Here is a 9326-nt window from a genome sequence, read left to right on the forward strand (position 1 = left end):
AGAAGGTGAAAAGGATCTGGGAGGAATTGGGGTAGGGATAAACAGCATTAAAATATATGGTATTAGCCAGGCTGTGATGGTACACATCTTTGATCCCAACATTTGGGAGGCAAAAGCAGGCAGATCTCTGAGTTCTAAGCTTGAGGCCAGCTGGTCTACAGAGTGAGTTCCAGGACAACAGAGAAAGGTACACAGAGAAACCCTGTCTTGAAGACCAAATAAAATAAAATATACTATATTATATCCAATTAAATTAAAAAATTCTAAATAAATAGTTGGTAGAAATGTCAGATAGGCAGGTGACATCAAAAACAGGAAAATTAGGTTATAGGTCTCAGGTGTTATCTGTTGATAGTCTTAGTTTTTGAGTTGATGAGGCATTAGAGGGATATGGTAAGAGATTTCTCCTAAAAAATGTATAAGTTTTTCAGGAATGGATCATCTACAATGTTGGGCCCTAAGATGAAGTTAGCTTCATTTTGAGTTTCCCTGATTCCTTGGCAGCAATGGAGGTGTCTAGAGAGCTATAAAGTCCTAGATGTAAGGAATTTCAGGTTATTTCCTCCTTTTTTTTTTTTACAAACAAGATCTAGTTAAAAATTTTATTAGTGGTTGAGATTGTTGTTTTAAGGAGATCTCTTGCTCTCTCTATCCCCCACTTTGTATTGAAGTCAGGCACTTGAGGTTGTCTGTTCAAATTTTACCCAATGAGTCTATAGGCAGAAGGGGAGTTTCACATAATGTCTTGCTGTGAAGAGAAAAGAAAACAGAAAACTACTAGCATGATCCCTCCAGAATTGCATCCCCTGAGAGGGAAGAGAAACATGAATGTATAGGGGCATCCTACTATGGAATCTCTTAGGATATTAAACATCTTTAACCTCAACTTAGACTTTAGCCTTTGAACTACCCAGTTCCTCCATAATTTACGTCACTTTCTAGTCTTGAGTGAAGAATACACAGTGCCTTCTGACTCTCCACCTGGAGAACCTGTCTTTTCTCTTTGAGCTTCTTATGAGAGCCATTGACACAAGAGTTGAATTACTGCCTGATGAAAGTTGGTAGAGAAGCTGTATTTAGGGTTAGGAGAGATGGTTCATTATAATCATGAGAAAATGTCCTGGAAGACCATCTGCACACTGAAGTAAGTCAAGAAAATGCCATGTCTAGTAGTGCCTTCCTCCTTGGAATTACTATTCTATTCACGTGAAGAGATATCAAGACCAAGGCAATTCTTATAAAAGAAAGCATTTAAAGGGTGTCTTGCTTACAGTTCTAGAATATTAGCACACCATAAACATATCAGGAAACAGACAGACATGGTGCTAGAATGGTAGTTAAAAGCTTTACATCCTGATCTGTATGCAGCAGGTAGAGTTTTGAAGCTCACCCTGGTGACACACTTCAATGCTACACCTTCTAATCCTTCTTGAACAGTTCTACTTACTGAGGACCAAGCATTTCAATGTATGAGCCTAAGGAGGCATTCTAATTCAAACTATCTCATTTCACTCGCTGGCTCCCATTGGCTTGTGGTTGAGGAACCATCCAAACTCCATTTCATGCCCAAGAACTATTTCTAGTCTGTAGTTTAAGTTTATGTTTACTTAATTTTCTGTTTCTTAATTTACTGTTTCTCAGAACAGAACTGAAATCCATCCCATAACCATGAAATATTCTATAACAAACATTTCAGGAAGATTTCCTTAACTGTTTGTAAAATCCTAACTTCCTGATCTCACTTCTGTAACTATGCTTGCTTGCAGAATTTTCCACTCTGTGGGTTTTGCCCTATAAAAGAAGTATGAAAATTTGGTCTGAGGCTGATCTCTTGAACCCCATCTTAGGGAAGACAGTCATTGAACTGCTTCTGCTTTGTTCAAAATATAGCTTGCTTTGATTTGGCCATAATTTGTAGCTGACAGTCTGTCTCCTATGAGATTAACAGTAGCCATATTATAATGCAAAATTCATTCCAACTTCAAAAGTCCTCATACTCTTTCACAATCTCAAGGCAGTTTAAAAAGCCAAATTCTCTTTTAAGACTCAAAGCAATATCTAACTACAATCCCATGTAAGAGCAAAAGAAAAAAAAATCACATACTTCCAACATAGAATGGCATTGAATATGTATTACCACTATAAAAGGGTTGGATCAGGGTATAATGAGTAAATATTGGACCAATGCAAGACCCAGGAAGGGAAACTCCAAGTCCAGCATTTCTAAGACTGCTCTCAAAACATTCTTTAGATCTCCCACTTCTTCCAGATTTCTTCTCTCTTGGACTAATTCTGTGCCCTATCAGCAGCTCTCCTTGGCCCATGTTTCTGGCATCTTCAAAATCTCAGGTCTCCAGTGCAATCCAGGCTTTACCTTCACAGTTTCCCACAGTGGCTTCTCTAGGCCTCTATGTAGACTTCCCTGCCACACACCTGGCCTCAGTAGCTTCCCTTAATCACAGGAAAAGTTTCTCATACCCCTCTACTCCTTTATCCTTTATGACTCCAAAGCCAGAACCAGGTGGTCAAAGCCACCAAGTTCTTCTGCTTGCTGGGGCTGGAACCTGACTCTCTCCAGACTTGGATTTGCATAAACTCTCTTTTGGTGATGGCTTCTTTTGCTGCTTAAGCTTAAGATTTCCTTTAGTTCCTTTTCACGAGTTGAAAGTATAGCTGGATGGGGTCTTGCCCTGGGGTCATCACTCTCTTTATTACATTTTGAATCGGTTTTTCTTTCAACTTTTTATCTCCTTGACCACCAGACTTGACTCCAATATTACACTTTTTGGTGCTTGTTTTGTCTTCAAACTGTACATTTTGCATTTCTCTTTGCCCCACTTGCTCCTTTTCCTTGTAGATCTGCATAAGAGTGATCATTAAGAACCATATGACACAGTATAGGCTGTCTTGAAGTCTCCTCCACCAATCCATTAATCAAAAAGTCTTTAATTTAGCCTGTGGCAGATTTTTAGGACAAAGGAAAAACAACAACAAAAACAAACAAACAAAACAAAAACAAAAACAAAAACAAACCTCTTCCCCTCTGAAACCTCTTAATCTAGGTCTGTATAGTTCAAATTGCTCTCAGCACTATTGTCTTCTATCAGGATGGCCCATCAAACCCCACTTAAAGCATTCAACTACTTTTCTAGTCCAAAGTCCCAAACTCTTCCATATTCCTTCAAACAACAGAATGATCAGGCCTGTCACAGCAATACCCCACTCCCTATGTCTTAGTCAGTGTTCTATTACTGTGAAGAGACACCATGACTCTTATAAACTCTTATAAAAGAAAACAATTTAACTGGGGCTTGCTTATATCTTCATAAGTTTAGTACATTAACATCATGGCCAGGAGCATGACTGTACATAGGCAGACATGGTGCTCAAGACGGAGGTAAGAGTTCTACATCTGGATCTTCAGGCAGCAAGAGGAGAGAGACAATAAACCTGTCTTGAGCTATTGAAATTTCAAAATCCTCCCCCAATAACACATTACTTTGAATAAGGTCAAACATATTCCAACAAGGCCATGCATACTCCAACAAGGGCATCTCCCAATCCTTCTAAAGTAGTGCCATTCCCTGATGACTAAACATCCAAATATAGTAGTCTATGTGGTTCATATTCAAACTACCACACAGATACTGACTTTTGTCTTAGTTAAAGTTCTATTGCTATGAAATGGCACCATAACCAAGACAACAATTCTAAATGAAAGCATTTAATTGGGGGCATGCTTACAGTTTTGAGGGTTAGTCCATGATCATCAAGGTAGGAAGCAGACATGCATGGATCAGTAGCTGAAAGTTTTAAATCCAGATTTATAGGAATTTGTGTGTGTGTGTGTGTGTGTGTGTGTGTGTGTGTGTGTGTGTGTGTTTGAAAGAGGGAGAGAGAGAGAGAGAGAGAGAGAGAGAGAGAGAGAGAGAGAGAGAGAGAGAGAGACTTGGATTAGTGTGGGCTTTCTAAACCTCAAATCCCACTCCAAGTGACATACCCAGTCCAACAAGGCCACAGTAAGTCCAATGAGGATATACTTTCTAATCCTTCCCAAAGACATTACTAAGTTCAGACCAAGGAACTGTAAGAGGAACAATTTATGAGAAGTTTCAAAGGTTTAATCCCATGAAGATGAGATCACTTCTTAATTAAGAGAAGAGTAGTATACCAGATCGATTACAGAAAAAAATAGGGTCTCAGAGTGCTTAATTGTATTAGCTTGAAATGGAAGATACTCAGAATTTAGTAATATTTAGGGAGGTCAAGACAAGTATAGAAAGATGGAAACCATTCATATTGCTTGCACAAACATTGACCTGTTAGATGCATGAATCTGCCTTACTCCAGGAAGCAAATTGCCTAAATTGCCTGCCTTGCAACCTGGTTATCTTGCCAAAGGAATCTTTTGGCAGCAAACACTCTAATAGATTTTAGTTATTCACCACATGACCAATGGCTTATGGCAGATAATAGAAGTTTTAAAACTAAAAGAAGCTGCCAAGCAAGGGTATTGAAGAGAGGAACCTCTGTTGGAGAGGGATTCTGATTTCCTAGATAAACTCTGATGTTTCTGTCTTTATTTATTTTGTTTCTTCTAGTTATCTGCTTGCTGTGTAAGCTTAAGAGCTACTCAAACAAACCACAAGATTAAATCATGTTCTTAGTGCCCTTAATATTTAATTTTAGAAGTAAGCCTTCTGTAGCCCAGACATATGTAAAACTAAAGAAAAAGCAGGAGTAAAATTTAAAAGGGAGAAAAAAACCTTTTAACCTCATAATGACTGAAGAGGTAGGTTCTGCCTTAACAACAGTACCTCAGAAGAGAGGCAGGGTATCTTACCTGGCCATGGCTGGGGAGAGGCATCTGATCCATTCCATTCTTGTTTCAAAAACGTCTTGCATGAAGGATCCAGGTGAGGGTGTTCAGCTACAGCTACCTCCCATTTGCAAATCATGGAGAAATTAGTTTTCTATCTAATAGAAACTTAGCTTTGACAGAATTGATTAGTTCAGTTAATCATTGCAGTCACATCAATTAAAATGATAAAGGTCTCAAGAGTATTGAGGAAATTTTCAGTGCTGGAACTGGAGGTAATATATTCTCTTGCCTCCTTAAAACTGGCTTGCCCAATGTTATTTGGGGTCAGTGTCCAGACCAGATATTTCAGGTTCTTGGCTTCTTATTTCCAGGAAGTAAAATGCAGGTGAATGTACATTGTATTGAGTATGATTTAAAAAAGTATCTATAAAATTAAAAGTTAGATTAAAATCTGTAACAAAAAGGGTTAATAGTTAAAAGTCTATGTGTAGACATCTTAATTTGCTATAATATACCATGTATGTAAATTGCATTCAATTCTTGTTTAGGAGAATGGTGTGTGCCTGATGGAGTATCACGTGAATGGTCAACATCTTGGCTGCTGACCTCACTGGATGGAAACAACCACATTGCCAGCAGCCATCTTTACTGAGATGAAATAAAGAATATGTGACTTTACCTCTATCTTAGTTAAGGTGACCATGTGGTATAAACCAACTGTGGAAATACCCATAAAACTTCTTAGTCCTATGGAGCCCTCTGCTTGTCATTATAGCTCCTTTTTTTAGAATAAGGAGAAAACACCAAGTCTTTAAGATGTTTTTGTTTTATTTTACTTTCCCTACATAAAGGAAGCAACAGCAGGCCTCCAAGATATTTTGGATTAGGATGGATTTTTGTACGATAATTTTTGTCCTGAGAATAGAAAGTAACAGATGAAGACAAAACCATAATCAATGTGGAAAATAGGACTTAAAAACAACATATGTTTGATGATAACGGCTTAATGATTTACCTGTCTCACAGGAGTGCTACTGTGTCACAGGTGCATCAGTAAGTGGCAGAGAGGAGAAGGGATACGATACTCAGTGTTCTGACCTGTGAACGTCTGAATGATTAGTACCTTAACACTTCCTGAAAAAAGTGAGCCTCAGATGACCACCAATGTGGTGCCAGGGGTCCAGAACAGGGAACTAGCCCAAGACAACAATCACTCCAACACCATGCAGCCTGGGACAGGTTCCCAGGGTAGGGAGCGAGCCAGAGACTGAAGAACCCCGTCTAGAACCTTGGGCCCTGGGTGGGAGTGAGCCTGAGATAGATGACCTTGACTTGGGGTTACTAGGGCAGGCCTAGGTAAGGACTGAGCCTGAGATGACCACCAGCCTGACACCATGCAGGCCTAGGGGGCAGACCATGTCCAAGATGGCCCCTGCCCAGTGTCATAATGCATGAGTGGGGCATAGTACTCCTGAGACACTCAGAGACCCTAGATACCACCTAGAGAAACAAGTATTTGGTGGAGAAATGGGAAAGAAAAGGAAGCAGAAGGATGTAGGCACAATGAAGAGAGACAAAACCCGAAACTTGAGGGTAGTAATGAATAGCCTGATGTGAGTAGCCATCTGGGATGATGGTGGGGATGGCTTGTGCTGCCAGCAGGGGCCACATCTGGGTTCACACCTGCAGCAGCAAGGGTCTGTTACCACAGGCAGATGTCCCTAGTCTGTATTGCCACCCAAGGACATTATGGGAGAGCTGGCCCTTAGGGCATGGCAGCAGGAGCCCTTAGTCAGCTTCACACACATTTCGGGAGTCGCAGGTAAGCAGATCCCCAGAGCATAAGCATGTAAGAGCTGGCCCCATCGCTTCTCTGGGGTGCAATGACATAGGCGAGGGAAAGTTGCCCCACCTCCTCTTGTCCCTTGTCACTTATGACAAACAGGAAATCTGTCCCTGAGGTCATCAGAGAGGGAAAGCTGGCCCTGACTCTGTCCTACTGGAGCACTGAGGAGAATGGCTCCTGCACCTCACCTGGGCACCTCACCTGGATATAGGAGATGTAGGTGAGTCAGCCCCAAGGACATGAGCATGAGAGAGCTTGCCCTAGCTCTGTCTGCTGTGCAGTAGGGAAATACTGCCCCCACCTGAGCCCTCAACACCAGTGTAGTGAAAGAGAACTGGCCCTGATAGGATCATGAGAGCAGAAGAACAGGCCCTACATCTCTCCTGGGTAACACAGGATAGCTGACTGTCATGGCAAGGGCAAAGGGATCTATCCTCACAAGTAGTCTGCCATGAGGCAACGTGGGCAAGGAGTTGTCCTCCCCAATCCTTTGCCCTTGCCACCTATGTCAGGTGGGAGAGCAGGCCTTAGGCTCATGAGAGCAAGGGGGCTGTCCCTGCCCTCACCTGCTGTAGCACTCAGGAGAGCGGGCACTGGACAACGCCTACCAATAGTAGAGCTGGCCCTGGATGTGGGGACTGTAGCTGAGACAGTCCCAAGGGACTAAGTGCAGGAGAGTTGGCCCTGCCTCTTCTCTGCTGCACAAGGGCAGGGATGAGGGAGAGATACCCTCCTTTCCTCCCTCACCTCACCGCCTATGGCAACTAGCCCCTGGGGTCATGAGAATGGGAGAACTGGCCGTGTATCATTCAGGAAAGCAGGCCCTACTTCTCGTGTGGGCAGCAGGGTAGAACCTGCCCTGGTAGCTCAGGTTGCTGGTGAGAGCTCCAAGCACATGAGGGCAGGAGGGCAGATGGGCTGACCAGCTCAGATACCTGAATGCCTCAGACAATAGAGGGTCAGATAGCAGTTACTCTGCCTTCAGTGTCTCCCAAACTGACGTATGAGGGAACCGCTTGAGTGATATGGGAGCTGCATGCTAGTTTAATTGACCATTCCCTTTACTCTGGCATCCAGTTCTCCCTCTTAGCAAAAGCTGATTCCAGGGTCTATATCCTATTCACCCATGTTCCTTCATTAAAGGAGGATGCCATGCGACCTATGCATTGGGAATATAATCTAACCTCTAACCACATGGAGAGCTCCGGGACCAGTGCCTGCACTTTTACAAGAAGTATAAGGGCTCTTGCACTAAAGCAGAGTGTTGAGAGAGAAGCGGGGGTGGGGGTGGGAGACTTCAAGACCAGAGAAGAGAAAGAGGTTCTTCATAGGCTGGGAAATGCTTGTGAATGTTTTCTAAGAAATTCCAAAAGCCAATATTTGTTAAAACGCATTTAATTTGGTTACCCTGCCATAGAAGATAATTCAGGAGCTTTTCTGTTGCCACTTTTATCTCCCAAATAAATGACATGGAGACCTGGTATATTTATTACAGGTTTCTGGCACTACACTGGGCAGGTTCTCAACTATTCTGACCTGACCATGCTGGCCTACTTCCCATCCATTTCCCCACCGTGTGGCATAAGCCGCCACTTTGGTCTCTGTGGTGGTTTCAATAGGTTTGTCTCTCATAGACTCATGTGTTCAAATGCTTGTCCCATGGGGTATGGCACCACTAGGAGGTATGGCCTTGTTGGAATAAGTGTGTCACTTTGTAGGTGGGATTTGAGGTCTGCTAGTGCTCAAGCTCTGCCCAGTGTAGAATCAGAGCCTCCTGGCTACCTCTGAAAGACAGTCACCTCCTGGCTGCCTTCAGATCACGATGCAGAACTCTCAGCTCCTTCTCCAGCCCCGTGCCTACCTGCAAGCCGTCATGCTTCCTGCTATGATGATAAGGGACTGAACCTCTGAAATGCAAGCCAGCCCTAATTAAATGTTTTTCTTTATAAGAATAGCCTAGGTTATGGTGTCTCTTACAGCAATGGAAACCCTGAGACAACCTTGCTCTGGCACCAGCTTCTTCATCTGTGTCCTCTTGGTGACCGCCTTGGTGACCAGCTCATGGTGAATGCCTCATGGAGAATCTCCCATGGCTAATCTCTCCTGGCAAATTCCTCTCACTCTGATCTCCACCTGAGACCCTCTCACTGGGCCGGGAAGCCCTGCCTCTTCTCTCCTGCCCAGCTTTGGCTGAATCAGTGCTTTATTAACCCATCAGGGGGGACAGAAAATGATTTTACAGAACATTGAGACAAGAGATGCTCCAAGGATAACAACAATGCCGAAGTCCAGACTGCAACCAGATCTCCAGGCACAGTAATCAGCATCTGAATACACAGTGCACAAAACCATCCCCCAACGTCTTGCTTTACAAATGTGCCTCCAAGCAATCTGTCTTTAAATAGAATAATGCTAAGAAGCATGCTTACTGCTGTCACTATGTGGTGGCCTAGAGATTGATCCATCATCAGAAGAGTAAAGCTTTCTTTGTCAATTCCATCTGTATTACATGTAAGCTATTTATTACTTTAAATAAATAAATTTGTCATTTCTTTTGGGGAAATAAAACTCAGAATTATGTATGTGTCTCTTTATGTATCCTGACAATTTAAAATGCGTTTACTGTATAATCTAGGGATATAGGTGGAAATATTTGAT

At 42.5% G+C, this 9326-nt stretch overlaps 1 pseudogene; it reads left to right on the top strand.

Moving 5' to 3' along the window:
• Nucleotides 1-5836: 5836 nt before the first annotated feature.
• LOC120101336 (small nucleolar RNA SNORA17) lies at nt 5837-5954 on the top strand (annotated as a pseudogene).
• Nucleotides 5955-9326: the final 3372 nt, after the last annotated feature.

Source organism: Rattus norvegicus, chromosome 2 (genome assembly GCF_021556685.1).
Source record: "Rattus norvegicus strain SHRSP/BbbUtx chromosome 2, alternate assembly SHRSP_T2T, whole genome shotgun sequence".
Classification (NCBI taxonomy): domain Eukaryota; kingdom Metazoa; phylum Chordata; class Mammalia; order Rodentia; family Muridae; genus Rattus; species Rattus norvegicus.